This window comes from Macrotis lagotis, chromosome 5, assembly GCF_037893015.1.
Source record: "Macrotis lagotis isolate mMagLag1 chromosome 5, bilby.v1.9.chrom.fasta, whole genome shotgun sequence".
Lineage (NCBI taxonomy): Eukaryota > Metazoa > Chordata > Mammalia > Peramelemorphia > Peramelidae > Macrotis > Macrotis lagotis.
Window position 1 is genome coordinate 223,832,545 of NC_133662.1, and position 27,778 is coordinate 223,860,322.

Sequence of the window (27,778 nt, forward strand, 5' to 3'; positions counted from 1 at the left end):
CTATGTGTATATATAAATATGTATGTTTATATATATGTATATACACATATATATGTCTCTATTCCTGTATATTATGTTAATGTAAAAGAACTTGCTTCCACAAAGTATTTATAATTTTTATTTATATGCTTATATATAATTAATAATAATATAATAACTAATTATAATAATATATATTTATATTTTGTATAGGCAGTTAGGATAGTACACTAGGCCTTGGCAGGAAGATCTGAGTTTAAATCTTGCATGAGATACTTATGTTATCCTGGTCAAGGTGTTTAGCCTCTCTTTGCCTCAGTTTCCTTAATTATAAATTAGAGATAATAATAGAACTTATCTTGCAGGATGGTTGTGAAGATCAAATGAGATAATATTTGTGTAACTACAGTCCCAAAGCTCATTGGACTGGAAATTTCCTGCCCTAGTAAAATGACTAGCACACAGTAAGTCCTTTAAGAAATATTTTCTCTTACCATTCTGTGAGGTATAATTGCCCTGGGTCACATAGTTGGTGTGTTTCAAAGACAGGTCTCCAAACCAGATCTATCAATTAACCCTTGTACACAAAGCAGTTTTATTTATTTGTCAAGACAAGGGTTGTGGCCCTCACGGGGATATCTTGCTTCTGTTTAATATCTAAGGTCCCTTTTGGTTCTAGTGATCCCCCTAGTCTGGGAAGATTTTCCAAAAAGGGAAGGAATGATCTTGGATGAATGAAGGAGGTTGCCCTGGGCCTGTGGTGGTTGAAAGCATGAAATCTGCAGTGGGAGAAAAATGCCAAAGGTGAGACTCTTCAGGAAGGTCTGAGTGCTGTTGGCAGGAAGGAACAGATCTTTGAAATCAGAATTCTAGGCTCAAATTTTGTAGCAACTTTGAACTTTTTACTAATTGGGATATTTTACCTCTGGCAAAACAAAGCAATTTGTTTCTAAGAAAGAAAGAAAAAAAGGGAAGGGCTTGAAAAACTTCTTGGAGAAGAATACTTGAGAGAAACAATATTTTGATGAGTTAGTGCTAAATGAATTAGAAACATGTGGACTGAATTTCCCTTGAAATACAAATGGATCGAATAATTAATGAGGAAAAAAAGCTATTTGGCAAAAATTCACTTGGGGTTTTGCTGAACCCAAAACACTTGAAAATATTTTGAAATGTGCAAAGAGTACAATGCATCAGAATTTGCCCAGCCCTAGTCTGATTGCAGAGAAAAAAGACTATTCATCATTTATTGATCACTTAATGGAGATCTAGAGAGTGAACATTCTATGGTTATTGTGATTATGCATCCCTTAGACAGGTCAAGGTCATTCTCATATTCATTTTCATTTGGGGCCTGGAGGATGTGGATGGCTTACACAATAACCCCAGAAGGGCTCATTACCATTGCTTTAAACTCTGAGCTAAATGGTGCTTAGTACAGCTAAGCCTCCAGGCCATTCAGGTATTTTCACAGCAAATCTGGACCTTATGGTTCCAATGTGGGAGAAGTTTTTTTAACACTTTGCTGGTTTGTTTTCAATCATAGGCAAAGTCACAACTTAAGGCTCTGTGTTCAATTGTTTGTGAGAAGAGCCTTAAAAGGAGGTGTGATTCCTAGTACCTTGGGAAAGTAGTTGAGAAAGGTATCATAGCTCTTTTAGCTGGAAAGGACATTAAAGGCTATCTAATTTTACATTTCATTTTTTTAAATTTAAAATTTTTATTTTTTTTTTTTCAGTCATTCATAAGAAATCCCCACCAAAGAAAGATATGTACTCACTTTGAGTTTTAAAAAGTTGATGCCTGGGAGTCTTGATTATGGTCATTGCAAGATCATGCAATCAGATTTAGAGATTGAAGGGGCTTTCATGATCAACTAGCACAGTCCCTTTAATTCACAGATGAGGAAATGAAGGCACATAGAAGCTGACATCATTGTGATTAACTAGCATTTCTCAAATTCTTAATATGGTTTAAGCACCATTCTAAGAGTTGGGAATACAAATAAAAGTAGACACTGTCTGTTCCCTTAATGGACTGATTTTCAAATGGAGTATAAGGATATATAAAAGAAAGTAAAAAAAGGGAGAAGGCATGTGTGAAGAGGCAGGGGTACTTAGAGAAGGGAAATAGTAGAGAGAACCAGGGGGAGGATAGTCTGGAAAAAAAATGAGTGACATGGTTGACCTATTCATCCTCTTTTAATGAAAGTTCTGAAGAGTCATCCATGCAAAGGTGTAAAAGATGGAGGATGTTTCCAATGTGCGGATTCTAGAATTTCCTAAAATTTCCTAGAATTTACAAAACCTGGAATCAGCTTTCACAGGATGAAAAGCTAGGATGGCAGAAGAAGTTTAAAATGAAGCCTGAAAAGGAATGAACTAGAAAGTGTCAGAGGCAGGACTAGAATCCAGATCTTCCTAACTCTAAAACCAGTTTGCTCTCTTCTAAGACTCACAATCCTTCATTTTACAGAGAGAAAATTGAATTGTACAAGACTGAAGAAGAAACAGTTGATATTGAAGCCAGGTCTTTTGGTTTCAGTTAGAATTTTCTCTGAATCATGTTGTTGATTTGGGGACTAGATGGAATAATTGGGGATGCCTGCTCCCCTATAAAGTTTTCCCCATAGGCATGAAATTTAAACTTGCCACTGCTGACCATAGTAAATGTATTGCCAATTTGGATCCTGGAATCTTGTAATTTAGAAGACAATACAATACCAGCTGAAATATGAATTTGCTCTTTATAAAGCCTGGTTGCCTCTTATTAGCTATGGAATTATGGCATCAAGTAAGTTTACCTTTCTGGGTCTCAGTTTCTTCATGTGTAAAATGGGATAAGGCAAGTTAATCCTAGATGATCTCTCATAGTGCCAAATCTTTGTTCAAATGATCTATGGAGTAGATGGCCCCTGAGGCCAAAGGAGCATAGATTTATAGGTAGAAGGGAATTTAGAGACTTTTAAGTTTAACCCTCTTATTCTACAGATGAGGAAATCAAAAACCTAGAGATTAAGCAAGTTGCCAAAAATCACACAGCTAGCAATTTTCTGAACCATGATTAAAATATATCTTTTTAATCCAAAGTCAGCATGCTATCCACTATACCACCCAGATTTCTAGAATAGGCAAGTCTTTCTAACTCATGAGATTCTGTTAGTTTCTTCCCTATCTGGACACTGCCCATCTTAATTTGAATCAGGTATTGTAGGGTTGAAAAGTTCATTAAATTAATTAATGTACCTGGACTCTTGTTTATGTCCTGCTTTTAATTTGCAATATAGCTTTCAATAAATCACTTTAATCTCTTGGCTTTGATTTTCTAGTGGGGTTGAGGAGAGTCTCTAAGTTCCTACTTTTCTTAATATTCCTAATATTTTTCAATATTTCTTCTCCAGGGAAGAAGACTATAAAGTTTTTCCTTTTCCATTTGGTTGATTTTACTTTTTAATGAATTGCATTCTTTTCCCAGCTAGATGATTTTTACTTCTTGATGAGCTGTATAATTTCTCCTGGTAGTTGGTGGATTTTATTTTTTGATGAGATATATTATTTTTCCAGTTGATCCTTTTTACTTTCAAAGAAGTTGATTTCTTCATTTCATTTGTCATATTTCTCTTTCATGACTCTCATTTCTTTTCTCCATTTTTCTTCCTCCTCTCTTCTTTGGTTTTTACATGCCTTTTTTGAGCTCTTCTGAGAGGTTTTGGTTTTGAGGCCAATTCACAAACTCCTTTGAGGCTTCAAATGCCTGCAATCTGTCACTGCTTTCCTCTTCTAAGATGACAATTTTCTCATCCCTATCAGAATAGATTTAGTTCTCTTTTTGTTCTTTTTACTCATCTTGATAGTTGAACTCTGCTCTTGGGAGTCAAGGGTGTAGTTCTAGGCTTTTAGTGCTGGTCCTGGGATCTGGTCCCTGGTCTATTGCTTGCTAAGGTGTTGGCTTTGCAGCCCAGGCTTTGCCTATGTAGAGAACCAAGTCTGCCTTTATGCCAAAGTTTTGCCTATTCAACAGTTTCTTCTGAGTCCAGTCCCATCTGTTACGCTAGCATTCCCTGTCCTTGGACTTTGTCTTGGGATCTGGGGTTGGGACCTTCACTGCTGTTCTGCGGCCATACTGACTTGCTGAGCTAGGACCTGAGCTCTGCTGTGACTTTCCCGCTAGGTTCCCCACTCTCCTGCCTATGGGGATATACTTTACCTTTTACCCAGAACTAACAGACTTCTACTGAAGGTCTTTCACAGTACCTTTTTTAAAAATTTATTTTCATCCATTCGCATACATATATTTTTAAGTTACAAAATTTCCTTCCACGGGGGTGGCTAGGTGGCGCAGTGGATAGAACACCAGCCCTAGTCAGGAGTACCTGAGTAAAAATCAGGTCTCAGATAGTTAATAATTACCTAGCTGTGTGGCCTTGGGCAAGCCACTTAACCCCATTGCCTTGCAAAAACTAAAAAAAAAAATTCCTTCCACCCTCCCTTCCCACTCCCTTCCCCTCAGTGGCAAACAGATAGGTTAGCATTGAATCTATATATTTTGATAAATGTATTTACAGATTAGTTATTTTCTGTATGAGGAATTAGGATTAAGGGAAAGAGATACATAGATAATTTTTTATGAAATATTCATTAGATTCTGAAGGGTTGGGGTTTTTTGGTGTTTTGTTTTGTTTTGTTTTTCTTCCTCTGTATGGGGATAACATTGTCCATAGTCAGTTGATTTAGCTCTTTGAATTGCTGAGAGGAGCTGCTTCCCTCAAGATTGCTCATACATTGTCAGTGTGTATATTGTTTTCTTGGTTGTACTCCCCTAACTCAACATCAGAACCTGTAAGTCATTCCATGCTTCTCTAGAGTTCAACCATTCACGGTTTCTTATAGAAGAATAATATTCCATAGTATTCATGTGCCATAACTTGTTTAGTCATTCCGCAATTGATGAGCACCCCTTCAATTTCCCATTCCCTGCCACCACAAAAAGATCTGCTATAACGTTTTGGAACATGTAGGACTTTCCCCTTTTTTTTCAGTTTCTTCTGGATATATAGACCTAGAGTTGGAATTGCTTAGTCAAAGGGTATGAACCGTTTTATTACTCTTTGGACACAGTTCCATATTGCTCTCCAGAAAGGTTGGATCTGTCTACAACTCCACAGCATCTTGAGTTGAGAATTTTTTTCACTCTTTGGTGTGATCTGTAGCTTTAATTTCTGAAGAGGCCCCATTTAAAGTTTTGAGAAAAGCTCTAGGAACTTCTTAGCTTTGAGCTGCCATCTTGCCTCTACCACAGAAGTCTTATATAGTTTTTTTCAGTAAATTGATTCAATGCCTCCTAATAAATCTGCTGCAGTGACTGTGGATTTTGCTGTCCTATGTGTATGCGGGGAGAGAGGAATTTTGTTCTCAAGCAATTTGGGGGCATAGTGTAGCCTTTAATTCTTTAGCATCATTCATTAGCTTCCGGTTATTCCCCAAACTTGTTCCTACTATATTTCCTTATTTTTGAGGGCAGTACTTTCAGACATATACTTCCTTTACTCAGCACTATGCAGTCATCTTCCATTCTTTTGTTGCTCTCACCTTACAGCTTTACTGTAAATACTTTTTCATGTTATCTTTTTTTTTACTTCACCAGAATTTTTCCTGGTATTTCTTTTTCTGCTCCCCCCATGTTATTCCATATAGCAAATAATATTTTTAAAGAAAAATCAGTAAAAACATTAATACATTGAAATAGCATAAAAATGCATGCCTATGTCTCCAACTTTAACAGGGAGGTATAAGAATGTATTCTCACTCCTTTTCTTTGGGGATAAGCTTGTTCTTTATAATTTTGTGGCATTCACTTCTGATTATTGTGTGGTTGCTATGTTCTAGTCTCCATGTATATTGTTTCCTTGGTTCTGTTTATTTAACTCTGCATCAAATCATGTAAATCTATGGTTCTTGATATTTATCATATTCATCCTTCTTACAGTATTGTAATGTCATTACATTTATGTACCACAATTTGTTTAACCATTCAACAATCAATAAGCATCCATTTTGTTTCCAATTATTTACTGCCAAGAAAGAAACGCTGCTAAAAATATTTTGGTGTTCATGGGATCTTTCTTCTTTCTAATTGTCTCTTTGGAAGATAGATCTTGTAGTTTAATCTCTAGGCCAAAGAATATGAACTTTTTTGATGACTTTATTTGCATAATCCCAAATTGTTTTCCAAGATGGTAGCATTGATTCCCAGTTCCATGCACTATTGTGCCTTTATACTCACAAATTTTCCAACATTGATTCTTCACATCTTTTTGCCATCTTGGCAAATTGACAAGGAACTTCATCTTCCATATTTAATTAATTTTCAATATTGATTCTACAACATCTCTCATGGGTGTCCCCTTCTTTCTAGTCCAATAATTACTGCCTTGGTCCAGGCTCCTATCACCTCTCATTTTCACTATTACAATAGCAAACTAATTGCTTTTTCTGTTCTCATGCTCTCTCCTTTCACATTTACCTTCTATACAGCTGCCAAAATAATTTTCCAAAAGCACAGAGCTATATTACTCCCCTGAACTAACTCTAGGGAAGGCTAATTCTCTAATCTTTAAAATGCTTACTCAGTCCCTTCTCCTCCACCACGCACCATAATTTGACAGGGCTGTGCAAAGCCACCCATAAGTTTGCAACACAACTCAACTCTGATCCCACTTCCCTGTTCTGTGGAAAGCCAAAAGTAAAAGCCTGACAAGCTACTCTTTCAAAATTCTGAGGAGCAGGACATTGATGTATGTATATGACTCCAACAGGCCTGAAGCAAAGGGGACTGGCAAATGACTATGATTAGTACAATTCCCTGTGAAGTCACTTGAGGAAAACATGAATTGACAAGTGGAGGGGAAGAAACAACTTTGGAGCTTAAGGGAAGGGGTAAAAGTGAGAGATAGAGAAATTAAAGGGAAAATGTCTGAAATTAGCAAAGACTTATGGAGGAAGAAAACATAATTAAAGGTCTTGAACACAAGCAGATAAACCAACATGAATTCTTTTAAACCAACAGGATTAATAACAGAAAGAAATATGTCTTCCAGATCAGCTAAATGAGTATTTACATCTAGGAATAATATTGTAAGACAAAGGAAAATTTACACAATAGCTAATGAGACAGTAGACTTCACTGATTCTCCAAAGAATATGGAACTATATTAGCAAGCTACTTCTGAATAGCTTAAGGGAGAAATAAAAATTTAAAAGGTAAAATGTATAGATTGCTCAGCAAAAATAAGGATTAGAATAGAAAGGCTTAAACCCACATTGGAAAGGTCCATAACAGAAAGAAAAGAGAATAATTAGATGAGAATTCAAACATATAGAAGTAAAAAATGATATGGAGTAAAAGAAGTAAAAAAAGTTTAAAGTAAATTAACTTAATATAATATCTCTGAATATTGATTTTGAAGCAAGATAAAAAAAGGCAACTTAAGAATTACAGATCTCCCAGAAGAAATGAGAAATTGAAAAGCCTGAATACAATAATGTAAAAAAATAATAATTTTAAAAATTGCACAGAATTTCTGAATACAGAAAAGAAAGTACTAATCCAAAGAATTCACAGATCATAGTATGTACTCAATAAATATTCTGATTAATATTTCTTTCATTCTAGTCCTCTCTGGCCATTAGGCGAAAGCTATCAAGAGTTCTAGCACCATAAAAACCTTTCATTGTTTTAATTTTATCAAGTTGACATTGCCCCATTGATTTTTAATTTTTGCATCCAGACATTCAACCAGTTCTGAATCCAACTCAGTACAATGTGTTTAGTTAACATTGCTGGCACTTATCTATCTAATGTTTGTCCATTTACGAAGAAGACCAGGACATCAGGGAAGCGATGCCATGACAAGCACATGAATTGGATTTAAGTGAAGGGAGGCTGTGGTAAGTCACTAGCCTCACTTTTTTCTCCAGTCACCTAGGTCCAGTGACCAGATATGAATCAGGTCTAAGGAGATGGCGCAGAATGTGAGGCAATCAGGGTTAAGTGACATGCCCAAGGTCACTCAATTAGTAAGAATCAAGTGTCTGAGGCTGGCTTAGAATTCCTATTCTCCTGACTCCAAGACCAGTGCTATATATACTGTCTATAAGAACAGCATGAAATATTTCATCAAATACTTTTCTAAAAAATTATATCTACTGTTTTCTTTTGATATTTTAGTCAAGTTTGTTGTTCAATTGTTTGTTCTATTTGACTTTTGTGACCCCATTTGGATTGTTCTTGACAAAGATAAGAGAGTAGTTTGCCATTTTATTCTTTAGCTCATTTTACAGATAAGGAAACAGAGGCAAATAGGGTTAAGTGATTTGTTCAGCTTGTATCTGATGTCAGTTATGATTTTTAGAAGATGAATCTTCCTGACTTCAGACCCAGGACTTCAATCATTTTGCCTGTCCTTTTGAATGTTTGCCATTCCTTGCATTTATTTCGGTTCAATTCAACATTTATTTAATATCTCCTCTATACCAAGTAGGTATAGATGCTTTGAAGATGTGAAATTAAAAAAAAAAGAAAAACAATTTCTATTCTTAATGAACTTTTGTTATACTGGGGATGTGTACAACATGTACATAAATAAGTAAATAAATAATATATATTTAAAATTAAAGATTTTCAATGGAACTCTCACAAATGGGTGATTCAGAAAAATGCTCTCATACATGAGCTGAATTTTGGAAGGTTCTAGAGCATGAAATGGATAAAGAGATTAGAAATGGGGAACTGAAGCAGAAACTGTTTGGGTATGAAGTCACAGGGACCTGAATCTTCATTCATAGAAAGATTGTGGTTTGAATGGAGAGAAGGAGATGATTGTAAGAGAGATATTGCAGAGAAATGATTCAGACTAATCTTGGTGCTTTCAGGCCTCATTTAGAAGGTTTATTTCCATTTCCTGGTAAGCCAGGTTTCATCAGTATTTGCCTCATGCATATACTTCTTTGGCAATGACTTGGATTCCCCCCAAGTTGACTGTGTACTACTAAACAGTTCTAGAAAGATGGAAGCATTTGGATTTTTGAGTGGGTGATCATATGACACATGGGTCATCTGAATGTGTGAGTAGTTTAATGAGAATCCTGACTCTAGGCAATTGTCAATTTACAACTCCAGAGGATGGAGAAAATTGCTTTGCCACAACTGGAGCAGTTTTCCTTTTCCAAGACCCATCTGCCAATGAATCAGTGTTTCCTCTTTTTCCATCTGAAAGAGTAAACATTATCTGTTCCTCTCCCTTCCCAGCCAGTCTGGCAGTCATTGTGCTTGTCAGAGAGCCATGGTTCACTGCTGAGAAGTCCCTTGAGATACTTATGTGCAGTTTTGCAGCCACTGAATCACACATTTCAGACCCTGCCACTGAGAACACTGGTGTGTGGCCTCAGTCCACATGGCACCATGATGGGTAATGTTTGCCTCTCTTCAGTGGACTGAAGACTTTTCTAGTGGCCTATAGGCTAGGAGCTAAGATATGGCCTGAGGAAATGCAGTGGGTGTACTTGGACCAGGCCCTTACCCTTCCCAACCCCATCTTGGCATGTTCCCTCTAGCCAGAAGCACATGGCCTGCAGCCTCTGGCCCATCCCACTGCAAATGATTTGGACAGGAAAAGAGAAAAACAAACAAAACAATGAAAATATATTTTCTTTCTTGGACCAAGTAGCTGGTAGAAGAAAAAAAAATACAGTGAAGTAGCAATGGATTGATGAGATTTATAAGAATGAGTTTACTTTTTCTTTGTCTGATGCATGTGTAATATTATTCTTTGATGTATTCTCTTCTGCTTCTTTGTATGGTCACCCTGGGATTGGTGTCTTCAAAAGCAGTGGCTGAGAAGGGTCCACAATTCTGTCTAAGCAAGAAGAGTTTGGGGAGCAGAGGGAGCTAGAGATGGATGGAGGGCATTGCAGCTGAGAAAAGTTTGTGAATTGAGAAATCTAAGACCTCTCCAGAAATCCTGATTCATTGAGGTCCTAATCCTTAGTCAGGAGGCAGTCAAGAAGCATTGTGAAGAGCTTGCTTTATCCTGGGAACTGTGCTAAATACTAGAAATAGAAAGAAAGACAAAAAGAGGTGATGAGGATGATGTTTGTCCTTTGTTCTTGAAGAAGACCATGACATCAGGGAGGTGATGCCATGACAAGCACATGAATTGGATTTGCTTGAGGAGGTTGTGCTAAGTCATCAGCCCCACTTTCTTCTCCAGTGTCGTCTGGGTCCTGTGGTCAGATATGAATCAGGAAGACTGGAGAAGTAATCAAGGTTAAGTGACTTGCCCAAGATTATATGGCTAGCAAGGGTCAAGTATCTGAAGCTAGATTTGAATTCAGGTCCTCATAACTCCAGAGCTGGTGCTCTGTTTGTGCCATCTAGCTTCCCCTCCCCACCCAACAAAAGTTCACTGTTTTTTAAGGAATTCCTATCCTAATAGAGGAAACCACATGCAAATATATTAGTTTTTATAAGATGCAGTGTTTAGGGGAAATAATCTCAGGGGGACAGGAAAACATTCTAAGTATGAGGGACAGGAGTGCAAACATTTATTTCTTGCCTACTCTGTTCTAGTCAATACACTAAACATCTTACAAATATCATCTCATTTGACTTTCATAACAATTCTGGGAAGTTGGTTCTATTATTCCCATTTTAAACTTGAGGCAACTGAGGCAGATAGAGGTTTTTTGATCTGCCCAATATTAAACAGATATAAATGTCTGAGACTGAATTTGAATTCATGTCTAACCTGATCCCAGGCCTGGCACTGTATTTCCTATACCATCTAGATGCCTCATGGTAGGGATAGTAAGTAAATTACAGCAGTTGGATTGTGGAGAGATGTAAAGTATAAGGAGACTGAAAATAAATGAAAAGACCAGGTTTATAAGGGCTTTAAATGCTTAAAAGAGGATTTTATAATTGATCCCAGAGGTAAGAGGGAGTCAGTAGAGTTTGTTGAGCAGTGGATGATATTGTCAGACTTGGGTTTTGGGAAAAATCCCTTTGGAAGTTGATTGGAAGATGGCCTGGAGTAGGAAAAGATCCAAAGCAGGAGGTCAATTATTAAAGCAATCAATAAACATTTATTAAGTTCCTACTGAGTTTCAGGGCTACAAAAAGACAGTATTAAGAAGAGATACAGTTCCTATTCTCAAGAAGTTTCTCATTTTATATAGGTGCAAAATATTGATAGAAGATATGAGTTTGAGGACATAATTCTGAGGTCATAGGTTAATCAATAAGCTAATTTATTTGACAGGACCTGCCTTCAAGGAACCTACACACTAATGAGGGACATGACATGCAAACAAAATCTATACAAAAGTTATAAAACAAAGCTAATGAAAACAAGTTAAATGGGGAAACATTTTAATTAAGAAGGGCTAGGAAAGACTTTCTGTAAAAGGTGGGATTTCAACTGGAAATGAAAAGAAGCCATGGAAGTAAGTAGTCAGTTTTGAAGGGAGAGAGCATACTAGATGTGGGGAATGGCTAGAACAAATGAATTGTATGTAGTAGTCCAATTCTACTAAATGAGAGATGTAATGTCAGAAGACCAGTGTCACTGGATCAAAGAGTTCTTATCAGTTCTTAGGTGTAAGAAGACTGGAAAGGTAGGAGAGGCTGAATTATGAATGACTTTCAATGTCCAACAGTTCACTTTGTATTTGTTCCTCGAGGCAATAGGAAGCCTTAGGCATTTGTTAAGTAAGGAGTGTGGGGTGGGATGACATAACCCACCCTGTGAGTTTCAGTGGAGTATGAACTGGAAAGGAGAGAGACTTGAGGCAGGCAGACCTACTAATAGGCTATTGCAATCATTAAGGATTGAAGTTAGGAGAAATTATACCAATGTGGTGGCATATCAGAAGAGAGAAAGGCGAGAATTTGGATGTTGCAAAGATGAAATCAATGGAACTTGACAGCTTACCTATGGTGGCCCAAAGATAGTGAAGAATCTAATATGATTCCTAAGCTTAGCAGTGAGCTTAGCAGGCTGAAAGAATGGTGCTGCCCTACAAAGTGACAGGGAAGGTAGTAGTGGGGAAAGAGTTAATGAAGAAAGATAATAATAATGCCTGTTTGAGACATTTCAAGTACTGGATATCTACTAAACTTCTTATTTGACATCTCTGAATAGTTGCTAGGTTAGAGCAGGCAAGGTAGATTTGAGAAACTTCAACCTAGAGATGGTAATTAAATGCATGGGAACTGATGAGATCACCAAATGAAGAAAGTCTGAAGTGAGAAGAGAAGAGGGCTCAGGACAGAACCTGAGGGACACATGATTAGAAGGCATGATCTGGAGTAAGATGTAGTAAAAGAGAGAAGGAGTGATCTAATAGGTAGGAGGAAATTCAGGACAAGAGGAATGTTAAGGAGAGAGTGATCAACAGCATCAAAAGATTCAAATAAGTCAAGGAGAATGGATTTGGCAACTAAGTGATCATTAGGAACTTTGGGAAGAGCAAGTCTTTGTAATCGTCCAGGCAATAATCTAGGAATGAGGTTACAAGGGCTTATACTAGGGTGGTGTCTATGTGAATGGAGACACTGGAGTATAGACACTTGGATTTGACAAAATATAAAATATGTGGGGTGAGCGCATATGAAGAGCTAAGGATGACAATGATGGGAGAAAATGAATTCTGTGTTGCAAATTGGTAGCCTATGACTCCAGAATCATATCTCCAAACTCTCATCTTCTATCAATATTTTTGCACCTACAGGATAAATTAGATTAGAAACTTCTTGATAAGAGGATCTATCAATATTTATCTTTTTCTCAAAGTACCAATCAATTGACAATTTGACTTCAGAATTTCAGGAGGCCAACAGGACATCCATTTTAAGATATACAAAAGCAACTGGTAATGCAAGAGTAGAATTCAGCAGAAAGAGTAGAACTAACTGTAGATTTGAAATCTATAGATTTGAAAATCACCTACACAGAAATGATCAATGAACATCAATATAGTCAGTAAGAAGGAAAAGAGACAGCTAATGGGACCTGGATGATTATCAAAGGAGACAGAAGAGTCGTTAGACAGATAAGAGAAGAACCAGAGGGAGAAAGATCATAAAAAATTAGAGAAGAGAAAGTATCCAGATGAAGATGAACATCAACAGTGCCCAATGTTATAAAGAGTCAAAGAAGGATGAGAATAGAGAAAAGTTCATTTTATTGAACGTCGTTTTTAATTTTGGAGAGAGAAGCTTCAATTGAATCATCCATGATATTCAATAAATTGAACAACTCTTTATTGTGTTCAGTTATTTCAGATTCTTTCAGAAAGAAATCAGAGTGATTTTTAATTTCCTTCTTCAGTTCATTTTACAGATGAAGAAACAAAGCAAATAGACTTAAGAGACTTGCCCAGAGTCTCACAGTTTAATGTCTGAGTCTAGAGGTGAACTCATTAAGATGAGTCTTCCTTACTGCAGGTCTAGTACCCTATCTAGTGCACCACCTCGTTGCCCACAATGTCCTATTAAATGATAAAAGAAATATAACTGTCCAAATCCTGATTCAGGAATGTGCCTTCCTATTGTCATTGAGCAGGGGCATTGTCCAACTTCCCTAGCATATTTCTAATTCTTCACATTTAAGGTCTGGATCAACTAAATAAAGAAGAAAGTCGGGGGGAGATCCCTTATCCCAGTTCTAGGGAATTTTTCTCAAAGTTTTTTTTTTTTATTTCTTACTTATGTTAAAGTTCCTTCTAGTAAAGTCTGTCAGAAATCACTAAACTAAAGTTTTCCATTTCAGAAGGCCTATACTGTTGGGATTTTTACAGAACTACTTTCCATCTTGCTCAGCTTAAAGTTAATATCTGCCCCACCTACCTTTCCTGAGGGACTAACTGTGCCATTTCACAAAAAGCTTATAGCCTCCATTAAATAATAATCATTAAAAATGAAAGATAGATTCACCAAATCCTCTATTCTACCACTTCTACCTCCAGGCTAAAGGATTGCATGCACAGAACCACTTGCAGATCTTAGAAAAATTTGTCATTTATTACAAACACATTGGAACTACATAGTCCAGGGAAGGCTGAAAACAAGACCTTCTCTGTGAATGACCTGCCTTTTATAATCCTTCTAAGTGGTAAAGTTAAGCAATCAAACTGAAGACCAGGTGAGAGAAAGCATTTCAGTTTTTCCTATGATGGTAATTGCTATTCCTCTTATGAATAGACAACCCTATACTCTGTATAATGAGACAGGGGGACAGGACATAGATAAATTATATTGAGAATTCCTCAAGGACTAGAATATTAAATTTCTCTTCTTTTCAATACCACAATAATATGCTAATACCACAATATGAACACAATAAATAACTTGTCAGTTGATTGAGAGTTGGAGAAAAAAAATCACTTCCTGTTGTCAAGAAGTTTCTAATACAATTCCTCATATGGGTCCAAACTCCTGATAGAAAAGGAACATTTGGGGGCATGTTTCTGGAATCGTAGACTAATAAATCTAGAAGGATTATAGAGAACTCATCTTGAAGCTAGGAATAGAGTAATTGGCCTGCTTAGTTTTCAATATGTGGTTTTCTTATGCCATTGTACGGTTCCTTGTTATTTATAATTAATAATCAACATTCTGACAAATCTATTGATATTGTGGCAGAACTTCTCTAACCTTAAAGCTAAGTAATTGAAATTATATTCTTACAGAATCTTTTTTTTGACTAATAACAATAGCAAATATTCCTGATATCCTAAATATCTATGGAACTAGGTAGAATAAATAACGTGAATGGACCAGACATGCTTGAATTGAATTGATCTGTGCCAGTGACTCATTGATTGAGCCTGGGACTCATGTTATCTCCATCATTAGAACTTGGGTTTTTCTTTTTGTGCATCTTTTCCAATTTTTTCTGGTCTATAAATTTTCAAGATACACCTGGCCACATGGGTCATAGCACATTAGGGGGTCCCAAATTCCTGTTTGATGAATTGAAAATATTTTTGGTATGATGTTTTCTTGAGTAGCAGAAAATTTCCTTGATATAGTAAGACCAGATGAAAATCAGTTCCACCTTTACAGCTTGAAACATTATTTTGCCAGAATTGTCTGAAGAAAAAAATATAAATTATTTTCAGGACATTAGCCCATTTAAAAATCTACTCTGCCCTATCTAAAGCAAACACAATAGATAGGTAGATGGAGAGATTGGAAGATATATAAATTGAAATATAGATCAATAAATAGGTAGATAGGCAGGTAGAAATTTATATAAATTGATAGGCATATTGATGCATAAATTCAGAGACTGATAGCAGCTAAATTGATGAGTAGATATAGATAGATATAGCTAGTTAGTTAGCTAGACAGATAGGCAGATTGGCAGATGAAAAGATAAATAAATTGATAGGCATATTGATACACCAATTCAGAGATAGATGATAGGCAGATAGATAAAATTATAGGTAGCTAGATAAATCAACATAGCTAGCTAGATATATAAATTGATAACTCTAAATATAAATCGATAAACAGATAAATATATAAATTAATAGACATAAATACATGGATAGATTAATATGTAAATTGATAAATAGGTAGCTAGATGATAGATAGATAGATAGATAGATAGATAGATAGATAGATAGATAGAGCACCTTTTGGACTATATCCAACATAACATAGCTGCCTCCCTAATTCCCATGCCCAGACTAGATCACCTAAATGAACACCAGATTGTCAGAGATCTAATACAACCTCAGTCCTCAGATATACACTAGTTAGGTGACATTGAGCAACCTATATCATCTTTCAGAGAATAGTTTCCCCATCTATAATTTAAGAATGATAATATCTAGCCCAAATGTACAAAGATGTAGCTTTCATCTTGAAGTAAGGAAAAGCTTTCTAACATTTAGGGCAGTTCCAAATGGAATGGGATTATAGAGACTATCAAGTTCATTACCCTCTAAATTAAAAATAAATAAACACAAGCACAGGAAGGTTATGATTTACTCCAAGAATCAGAGAGAGGGTTTAAATCCCTTTTCTTTTTCACTCCAAAATCCATGCTCCCTGCACAGAGCCACACTGGAACTGGTAACTCTCTCCCTGGTTCCTAGCCTCTTCCTGTCTCCTTTGTAAGTTTTCAGGCAGAAGGTGGTTTACCACTAATTGGGTAAGTCATAGAAGACATGTCTTTAGACGGGTATGGGTTAGTTTAGATGAACTAGAGATTCTTGCCAATTCTGAGATTCTATGATTTTATGAGTGTATTACCCATTCAGACTGGGTTGTTGTGAGGGAAATTTTTGTTAACCTTAAAGGTCTGTGTAAATGTGAGTTATTATAATGATGATGACTGACTATGGGTAAGGAGGTCTCAGTCTTTCCTACCACACTTGGGCTGCGGGATGTCTTTCAAGGAAAATAACAATTAACGTCAATTACCGAAGTGTCTGCCATACATTGGCAGCCTTTTTCAGGATTTAAAAACAATGCGATTCCAAAAGAGAAATGTGGAAATGAAGGAGGGAGGAAAGGTCACTGTCACTTCTTGGTTTTACAGTTAACTCCAGCTAAATCTGGACTTTTTCTAACTCATTGCTTCCCATAGCAAAAATATTATTAGATCTTTATATTTAAAGTGAATTGAACTATTGCGTGTTGGTAGACTCATTCTTCTTAGATAAACAGTTGGCAAAACAAACAAACAAGCAAAAACAAAAAAAAACTTGCGGTAGGAACTATAGAAACACAATTAACTAGAAATTCATTAGAAATTAGGGCAAAATGGGGTGGCTAGGTGGCGCAGTGGATAGAGCACCAGCCCTGGAGTCAGGAGTGCCTGAGTTCAAATCCGGCCTCAGACACTTAATAATGACCTAGCTGTGTGGCCTTGGGCAAGCCACTTAACCCCATTGCCTTGCAAAAAAAAAAAAAAACTAAAAAAAAAGAAATTAGGGCAAAGCATTATTAAGTTAAAGACAGAGTATGGCATTCAATATGGTTGACATGAGTGTGACACCTCTGGCTAGGTCTTTTTACTCAAAGCATCTTGTGGATGTGAATCATGGAGTGGGTCACTACCTCCAGGTTTTGGAATAATAGTCTCAACATATTAGGTTCTGTGTACACTCTACCCACCCCTTCACAGAAAGAAAAAGAAAGACAGAAAGACAGGAAGGAAGGAAGGAAGGAAGGAAGGAAGGAAGGAAGGAAGGAAGGAAGGAAGGAAGGAAGGAAGGAAGGAAGGGAGGAAGGAAGGAAGGGAGGGAGGGAGGGAGGGAGGGAGGGAGAAAGAGAGAGAGAAAGAGAAAGGAAGGAAGGAAGAAGGAAAGAAAAGAAAGGATGGAAGCAAGGAATGAAGCAAGGAAGAGAGGGAAGAAAATGGGAGAGAGGAAGGGAAGAAGGGAAGGAGAGAGGAGGAAGAAAGAAAAGAAAAGAAGAAAAATTTAAAAATGGAAAGTTACTTAGAATTTAGTATTTAGAATGTAAATAATCAGATAATGGACATACATACAATGTGCTCTTTCCATTTTAATTTTCATCACTTTCAAAATCATTCTTAGTCTAGCTCAGGCTGAACACTCCAATTATTTGATGCCAAACATACCAGTTAATCAAACTTGTGTAACTAGAAGGGGAGAGACTTGTTTACTGGAGGGTTGGACTAGAAGTCTGTCCACTATGGTGCCTTATAGCTCTGGAGGCATCTACATAATAATAGAGATTCACAATTTCCTATAGGATTCTCTTTTTTCTCCTTTGTACATGGAACACCTACATTTTTTAAATTCTTAATGAAAAAATTTAAATATTAGTTAAAAGTGATTTCTTATTCCTTCATCTTATGACTGATGAAGGGGGATGAAGAAGAAAGAAGGGTAAGGTAACAGAGACAGAGACAAGTGAGTTTGACCTCTGAAGTCTTTAGGCACTGGACTACTTAAAGACTGAATACTATCTGAAAGGGTCCAGAGTTGAGAAGAGGGGATGATCTACCCTGAGTCCTCCATCTGAGCTGAATAGAAGATAAATTATTTATTTCACTTTCTCACTAATTACTTAATCATGGTATATGAAGCAAGGACTAGCTAACTAACAATTTGGGGAATTATGGAAGACTTCATATATGGAGTGGTGTAACTGAGATGAAGAATCTGTGAGGGACTGGGGATAGAGGGATTAAAGAAGAAATGCATTCCACAAATGGGTTGTGTCTTATAGAGGAATGTACAGTGGCAAGAGATGGAATGTTAAGTTCAGAGAATAAAGACTGGTCTAGTTTGACTGGAATGTGGACTGTAGGAAGGCTAGCAATACAGAATAGAAGTAGATGTTAGAAGTGAACTATGGTAGACCTTAGATGCCAAATTCCTGAGTTTGTATTTGATTCTAAAAGCAAAGTAGAAGTGAAGGATGAAGGGTCAGAGGTACAGTGGGCATGGAGGTGATGTGGAAGGTCATAGATAAGTTTTTCTTCCCCACAAAAACATCAGCAAATATCCAAGGGAACAGTAGATTAAATAATTATCAAGAAGACAAAGAGGAGCAGCATTAACCTCCAACCCAGATCTGAGTAGGAAACGAGAAACTATAGGTTCCTTAGAAAAGCGAAGAGTTAGGTGAAGCAGGTGCATCATGAACTCTGGGAAATGAACCTTAAAGCCAGTACGATGAGGATTCTGAATTGAACAGAGGCAGTTTGCTAAAGTTCCCTTAAATTATTTTTCATTACACAGTTCTTTAAAAAATTGTTTAGAGGGATTATTTGTAACAGGATTGTTACACTGTAAACAGTGTTTCTCAGCAGCAAATAATACTAACTCTTGGTTTTAAATAAAATTTTTTCATCATATTAAAGAAAGATCCTTCCATGCTTATGCTTTTGTTATTTGTTTATTCATTTGCTTTTATAAGCGTTATGTTTCAAACAAAAAGGTGTGTGGTATTTTGTCAAAAAATTTTTGTATTTATTGAAATATACATTTTTTGGTTATTTTTGCTTTAAATGGAAAAGAAGAAAGAATAAAAAAGATCTGAAATCAAATCCATCTTCAAATACTTATTAGCTGTGTGATCCTGAATAAGTCACTTAACCTCTGTCTGCTTTAATTTCCTCATCTATAAAATGAGGACAATAATAGCACCTACTTCTCAGGATTGCTGTGAGGACCAAATGAGAAAATAATTATAGTTAATTTAGCAATTATGACAGGCACATAGTAAGTTCTACATAATGTTAGATAGTATTATTATTATTACCATTATTATTATTGTTGTTGTTGTTATGAGGCAATAGAAAGGTGCAATGGATAGAGCATTGGCCCAGTATTCAGGAGAAACTGAATTCAAATCTAATCTCAGACTCTTACTAGCTGCAAAGACAAAAACCGTTTGTTGAATATTTGTAAAGCTCTTTGCAGAGTGTCTGACACTAAGTAGATACTTAATAAATATTTGTTCTCTGTTGGGTGACAGGGACATATCTATTCCTTAAAATAAATTTGGTAAAATCTCTTCAATCTTTGTTTTTGAAGATTGTTTGTGTGTGTATGTGTGTGTATCTGTGTGTATGTGTTTGCTTTTTTTTACAAACAGATGTGACAAATGTTACTTACATGTTTGATAGAATTCATTTGAGATTCTGTCTGATCCATTATCTTTTGTTCCTTTTTGATGATTCATATATGGCTTACTTAATGTACTTTGCTGAGATTGGATCTTTTAAAATCTTTATTTCTGGTTTATCAATTTGGGCATTTGTTTATATTTTGTAGATACTTATACACTTTTTTTAAATTTTCCATGCTGTTTATCATTCATCATCTTCATTATTTTATTATTATTATTAACTATTAATTGGTTCATCTCATGGAAACTGTTATTAATACTATTTCATTTCTTTTGAAAATTCTACCTATTGATTTTTACCATGACATTTTAGGTTTGGAACAGGTAAACTAACATATATTGAATTTATTAATTTATTTTAAATTTATATCTCAGTTTAATCAGTTCTATGAAATTTTTCTTTTAATCTTCCCTTTTTATCCTTTTCAAGATTTCTTATTATGAACTTGCATTACAAATCTCAGCCTGTTTTCTTTCTAATCCTTTTCATTGTCTGCTCAGTTCATTAATCCTGATTTAAATTAAAAAAAATTTTTTTTTTAGATTTTTGCAAGGCAATGGGGTTAAGTGGCTTGCCCAAGGCCACATGGCTAGGTGATTATTAAGTGTCTGAGGTCGGATTTGAACCCAGTTATTCCTGACTCCAAGGCTGGTGCTCTGTCCACTGTGCCACCTAGCTGCCCCTAAAATTTTTAACATAATATTTCACAAATATACATTTTATTTTAAAGATTACTCTATGTACAAATCATAAGATTTGGTGTGTTGCCCTTAGGATCATTTTATTCAACAAAATTATTTATTGTTTCTATGATTTTTTCCTTTCATTTAATATTCAGGGAAATATTTATTTGCATGTGCTCATAACTTATTCATCATTTTTCATTACTTTTTATGTTGCATTAAAGGCTATAAAGCATATATATTTATAATTTTTTATCTTTTCATAATTATATTATGATTGAAGTGGTAAGAAACTGAACTTGCTATCAGAGGAACTAGATTATGTCTCTGAAACTTTCTGCCTGAGGGATCTTGTACAAATCATTTCATCTCTGTTTTTCAGCTGGTTTTATCACCTATACAATATCTAGGTTATCACTGGATAATCAATAAATTTCTTTCAAGTTCGAAATTGGTTTTCCTTTAATCATTTATATTCCAGCACAAAATATATTTTATGGAGATATTATGCTAAGTAAGCATTTAATAAAATAATATAATGCAGTTTTAAGCTATTAAAGTTGAAGACTTTTGTGACACTTTGGATTCCCTCTCAGAAATCACAATAGATCAGTTAAACATATTTTTCCAACAATTTTTTCAGTTTTATATTTTCATTCATATTTAGTTTTTGATTAGATTTATCCAATTTTGAAGAAAGTACATTAAATCCTCCTAATCTTTGTATATTACCATAAAAGTCTTTTTGAAATCCACTCAACTTTTCTTTCATTAATTTAGATTCTAAATTATTTGGTATACATGTATTTAATAAAGATTTTTTTCTTGTTTTAGTGCTTTTTGGTATAATATAGTTTCTCTGTTTGCTTCTGAACATCATGATTTTATACCTTTTTTACATTGTATTATGATTGAAGTGGTAAGAAACTGAATTTGATGTCAGGGGAACTAGATTATGTCTCTGACACTTTCCATCTAAAGGGTCTTGGACAAATAACGTCATCTCTTTGGTTTTCAACTGGTTTCACCTGGTGACTATACTTATTATTGATTTCACGGTATATTCCATGAACATAGTATTTCTTCCTGCCCATCACTATGCCTCACATGCTACCTTCTTCGATTAGAGTATAAGCTCCTAAAACCTAAGAATTATATATATATCTCTATCTATCTATCTATGTATATATATACATGTATATATACATATATATATGTATATATATACATATATATATATGTACATTCCCTTTCTATTTGTAGCTCCAGTACTTATATCAGTACCTGGCATATAGCAAAATTAATACTTTTTTCCTTCATAAATAATTTTAATCTTCTACTTTTCTTATTTCATCCTTACTCTAGAATCAATTCTCAGAAATGTTAAACATCAATCGATGCAAAAGAGTATACTAAGAGATACAATTGAGGGTCTATTATCCTATTCTTTGTTATTTTCCTAATTTTGTCCTTTTGATATCATAACATCATCTTTTTAACCAAAAACTACTTTGAAGAAGCTTTTCTTCTGAAGTGTCAAAATGCTCCTCCAGAATCACTTTATAATATTGCCAGATACAGCTAGTTATCATCCCTTTCTGTAGGACTTATCATACATGAAATCTATTCTTTTTCTTCTATTTTTTTAGGTTTTTTTTTTTTTGCAAGGCAAATGGGGTTAAGTAGCTTGCCCAAGGCCACACAGCTAGGTAATTATTAAGTGTCTGAGACTGGATTTGAACCCAGGTACTCCTGACTCCAGGGCTGGTGCTTTATCCACTATGCCACCTAGCTGCCCCTTTTTCTTCTATTAACTTAAAAGAACAATGGGAATCAAAACCACGTGTCTCTATTCCATATTATCAAATGTGATAATATTTTAATAGCATAATTTAATTAGCAAGTTGCTAATGATGATGTTAACTATTCCCTGTGAATTCTGAAAAAAATTTTTCCTGACCTTTTACTTTTCAACTTCTCATATTTACATTTCCTATAGACAAAATGAAATTTTTCCATTCATTAAGTATTAATATACTTCTTTTTGATTTACTCCTCTGATTATTCCCTTTATCTTTTGACCTTTGGATATTTTAGACTATTGATATTCTTCTTGCCTTCTTAATTTCTCTCAAGTAATGGGTAAGTCAACAACCACACCTCCCCCATATCAATGAATAGACAAAAAACCTATTTCATTTGTCTTAATCTAGCTCTAATCACGTGAAAACAAACATTTTTATTTCTTAATTTTTTAAAATTACTATTGAAAATGTTTAACTTTCTGTTGTTTGGTCAGTTTACGTGTTGAATACTCAGCATACTTTGGCTTCTTTTGAAGGAATGAGTTGAAGAATTAGCTAATCCTTTGTGCTGAATATCTGATTATTTTAATGCTCAGTTTCAATTTTGTGATATATTACATTATGCATTAATCCAATCAATATATACTTTCCAAAAAATTGTATTTTAACTTTTTTCATTTTTTTGTAAATTAAAATTAATTTTACATATTTTTGCTTCATGTTCTTGAGATGGGAATAAATGTTTGATTCTGTAATTATTAAATTTGTCAATGATGTTTTGGAGTGAATTTCACTTGGAGTGTCTTTCAATTGGTGTTTTGTGGATTCTTACAATACAAATTTTGCTGTTTTCATGATATCTAGGTAATTTCCTGAATAATTATTTGAAATAGAGTATTTAATTTTTCCTTTAATTTATTTTTTGCAGAAGATTTAGGTTAGTTCTAAATGATACTTAGATTATTTTATTTCATCAAAATTTCAAGTTCTGTATTTTTGTTTTATACCACTGTGTTGTACAAATTTTGTTGTTTTTAATTTTGGTTAGTAAATTCTTTCACCTCTGTATTTTACATTCCAATTCTAATTTATCTTTTTTAAAAAGAGTCAACCACTTTGCAGAGAATTGTTATATTTTGCCAAAGTTTTTCTACTCCTTAGTTAAATTTCACTTTCTTTTCCTTCAGAGTGCTATTTTCTGGACTCATATGACTGTTTTTTCCCTTCTGAGATTGCTATTTTGAACTATTATGAACATTATCAGAGTTGTTCCATTGGAACCTGGCTTACAGGATAGGGTGCTAGATTTTAAATTAACAAGAAAAGCTAGCATTATAGTTTCTTCATTTGTAAAACAAGAATAATGATAACATCTGCTTCTCAGTATTGTTCCAAAAATTAAATGATGTAATGTACATAAAGAGTTTTGAAAACCTGACTATTATTATTATATTTGCTAATGCTTTAAGAAGTTTTGCGTAATTTGTTGTAATATACGCAACTTTCTCAGTACATTTTGGGAGGGTTCTCTTCTTAAATCCATCTGTCAAAAGATTAATACTAAAAAGTGTCTGAGGTCAGAATTGAGCTCAGGTCCTTCTGACTCCAAGGCTGGTGCTCTATCCACTGAGCCACCTAGCTTCTCTGATAAGTGCACTTAAGAAAGAATTTAGGTCAGTATTCTCAGGTTTATGAATGCCCTATGGCTAGCTGTCCCTTCCATTCCCTCTGGAGTTTTTACCTTCATACTCTAATCCTGAGAAGGTGAAGTTTACACCTTAATGCCAACACGTCATTGAGGCCCTAATAATATTGTTCCAACCCAATAGTTCCTGGATCCTGGGTGCCTGGATAAGATTTCCAAGACACTCATGCAGCATCCTAAGATCCTTTTTTTCATGTACTTTATAAGGAACCATCATGAGATCTTCCTTCATAGAGCATGGAGTTAGAGTGAACTTGAAAGGACTCTACCTTGGTGACTGAGGAGCTAAAGGGGAAATGGGGTGTGGATGTCACTGGGACAGAGTGATGCTTTCTGGGGAGAACTGGGGTGTTAGCCAGGTGTCCTGGCCAGGGTCCAACCATGGCTCAGGATGTTTTACCTCCTGAAATTCCCCCCTGTAGTTCTAATTGGATATGGTATTCTCTCTGGCTTCCTGTCCCAACTGCAGAATATGGGATTGTTGGGCGGCTGTGAAACAGCTGCTTGCATTCCACCCCTGAGGTGCAGGACAGGCTCCAGGGGTGGATGAAGCAAGCCTTCTGCACAGCATAGGCAAAGTATCAGCTTGCACAGAGTCTGAGGATCCTTTTGGGCTGAAGGGCACCATGAAGAGCAGAGATGCTATAGTGATGACGTGTATTGATTCATTGTTATCTCCAAGGCCAATGAGGGCTTTGGGATGGACAGTCCAAGGCTGCCTGTTGACTTTTTTCTACCAGCCTGAGAAGCTACGTGAGAGTAATGACAACACTGCATTCACAGCAGGGTGTTGTGATTGACAGCAAAGTGAAGCCCCCAGGGTGGGTTTCAGCTGCCAGGTCAGGCCAGATGGGAGCTACCTCCTCTGTGTGCAGTGAGGCTGGGAGGAGAGCACAGTCATGTTTCCCTGACCAGACTTTGCTTGACTTTGCATTTCAGAATTTATACTTACTTGTTGGAATGCTAATGGTCCATGACAAGGAGGAATGTGATAAATGCAGTAATGACAACAATGAAATACTATACACTGACAGGAAAATCACGACACTCTCCTGGCGTGGTGAGCCCCCTGCGAGGATGGACGTGGGAAGGTCAAGGGAAAGCAAAATATTGCAAATATCTCATTTTATGACAAGGACTCCAACCCTTACCCACAACATAAAAATGGATCTGTGAAGATTAACTCAGAATTACAAGAATGATAAAGAGTACATTCATTATCTAAGAAGAAATTACCAACCCTTGAATTTCGAAGGGAAAAGCCCCTACGTGACCTTGAACAAGTTAGTAAGATACTTTGGGCCTCAGTTTCTTCATCTACGATATGAAAGGTTTGGACAAGGTGGTCTCCAAGGCCCTTCCCTGCTATAGAGTTCTATGATTCTTTTGGTTATTAAGTCAGACTGGCCTCAGATTTCAGAAATAAGGCCCTAGTGTATGTGGAAGAAATGACTGTGATTATTTGTCTGTCATCCATAGGACCATGGAGACACGTTTTGGGAAACCAGCCCTAATTTGTTCTAATGAAGTCAGGTAATGACTTGAATTTGATCTGCAAATATAGGAAAAGCTTTAGCAGCATAGACTTTCTATTTTTTCTGAATGTCTTTCTTTTCCCCCGAGCATCCTTATATTCTTTTTTTTCCTGTTGTGCTTCTCTTTTATTCCATGTACTTTCTTTCACCCCAGTTCATTATACTGGAAGCTGAGGCCAACAGTTCATATGAGTTTTATTTAGTTTCTTCTACTCTCCTGCTGGAGAACTTTCCTTTTTGTTATTGTTATCTAGTCATTTTTCAGTCATGCCTAAATCTTTGTAATCCTATATGGAATTTTCTTGGAAAAGATACTACAGTGATTTGTCATTTCCTTCTCCAATTTATTTTACAGATGAGGAAACTGAGGTGCACAGGATTAAGTGATTTCCCCAGGATCACACAAATAAGTGTCTGAGGCTAGATTTGAACTCAGGAAGATGAATCTTCCTGACTTTAGACTGAGTTCTCTATCCATTAAGTTACCCCTTTCATATACAATTCAATTTATTAAAGATTTTATTTGTTTTACGATTTTTTCTCCCAATCTTACTTCCCTCCCCCCACCCCCCACAGAAAATAATCTGTCAGTCTTTAATTTGTTTCCATGTTGTACATTGATCCAAATTACATTTCAATTTAGATTATCCAAGATTTCATTTCTCTCTCTCTCTCTCTCTCTCTCTCTCTCTCTCTCTCTCTCTCTCTCTCTCTCTCTCTTTCTCTCTCTCTCATATATATATGTATATATCTATAGATAGATAGACATACAGCATATACCATAAATCATATCTGAGATGAGCTTCATTATGTATTCTCTCCACTGAGTTGGGGGTAGAGGAGGGTATAGATATGAATCTGGAATCCATAGCATAGTGATAGGAGAATGGAAACAGCGCTACAAATCAAAGGTTTACCCCAGCCAACAAAGTTTTGGGGCAAAATTCATCATCCAGTCTTAGACTGCTAAACTGTTTTTATTATCCATAACTTAAATTTGACAGTTGGGAGGTGGGGGGGTGAAGGAATGGAGGCATCAGATAGAGTAGTAAAACTGGAAATAGATTTTGAAAACTGCCTCAGACATTTACAAACTGTATGAAAGTGGGCAAGTCATTTAAGTTTCTCTAAGTCTCAGTTTCTTCATTTTAAAGTGGTCACGATAATAACACCTACCTCCCAAGGCTGAAGTGAGGATCAAATGACAACATATGGAGCGTGTTCTTTAAATATTAAGGCACTGTACAAATTAAAGTTTTCGTTGTTGTTATATCATGCCTCTCTTGAGTAGTCTTTAGAAGGCTTTTATGTCCCATTTCCTCTGCTTAAGCTGATACAATATATAAGGGCGGGGTGGGGCTTTGGTACTACATCAGTTAGGTTTTTTTCCCCCCATGATTGCATCCTAAATTTTAGACTTCATAATAATTGGCCCATGCTGTCTTTTCATTTTATTATACAAGGCCAATCCAATTTCCTTGGTCCTTCCTTGAAACTGAAAGAACATCTATAGAATAACATGGCTGCTCATCTGTTATCCTTCACTTACATTAAATATTCTCTTATCCTTCATTTTCATTATATGAAGGGCCCATCATTTTTGGCTTCTCTGTTTCTTTGATGATCTTGTTTTCACTTTTCCTGCAAAGTTTCTAGACTCTAATTGAATCTCAGATGGTTCAGCAACCATGATCCTCTCAATTGTCTTTTTGCGACGATAGTCCATTTCTTCTTTTTGTAGACTGTTGTGCAACCAAGAAAATACAGGTCTCTTGAAAAGAAGAAATTTGATGCCATTAGGAGAACATTATAACTTCCCCAAAGCAGTGAACTTTATTCCTTCTCTTGCTCAGTGATGGATAGGATCTATAGGTTGTGTATTTTAGTGTTGTCAAATTCAAATAGAAATGGATTCTTGCCCAACTTCATATTGCCTGGAAAACCATAAATTAACATTATCTATGGTTTTGTACTTTTTATTTTACTTTGTTAAACATATATAAATTACATTTTAATCTGATTTGGAGCTACCTTAGGAGGTTTGCAGCTTCCATATGATCTAGCAGTTCTAAAACTTTTTGTTCTCTCTCCTGCTCACACAACAACCCCTGCTCTCTTTCAGAGCCTCTTTCCTTCATGCTTGGGCTATTGCAATGGTCTTTTAATTGGTTTCCTTGACTCTAATTTCTCCTAACTCTGATCAGTCCTTCGCTGGTCATCAAATTTATCTTCCTAAAGTTCAAGTTTGACCATTTTACCACCCTACTTCATAAATTCCAGTTTCTCCTTATTCCATAGAAGCTCAAATATAAAAATCCTCTGTTTGGTTTTTAAGGCCCTTTACAATCCAATGCTTTCCTATTTTATTACATATTCTCCCCCTCCATTTACTC

At 35.7% G+C, this 27,778-nt stretch overlaps 1 long non-coding RNA gene across 1 annotated transcript in view; it reads right to left on the bottom strand.

The window, feature by feature from the left end:
• LOC141490074 (uncharacterized) overlaps nt 1-27,151 on the bottom strand; it is a 72,146-nt gene extending 44,995 nt beyond the window's left edge. Inside the window, exon 1 of the long non-coding RNA XR_012469059.1 lies at nt 26,935-27,151. This is a non-coding gene — a long non-coding RNA (uncharacterized LOC141490074). The remainder of the gene's footprint in view (nt 1-26,934) is intronic.
• Nucleotides 27,152-27,778: the final 627 nt, after the last annotated feature.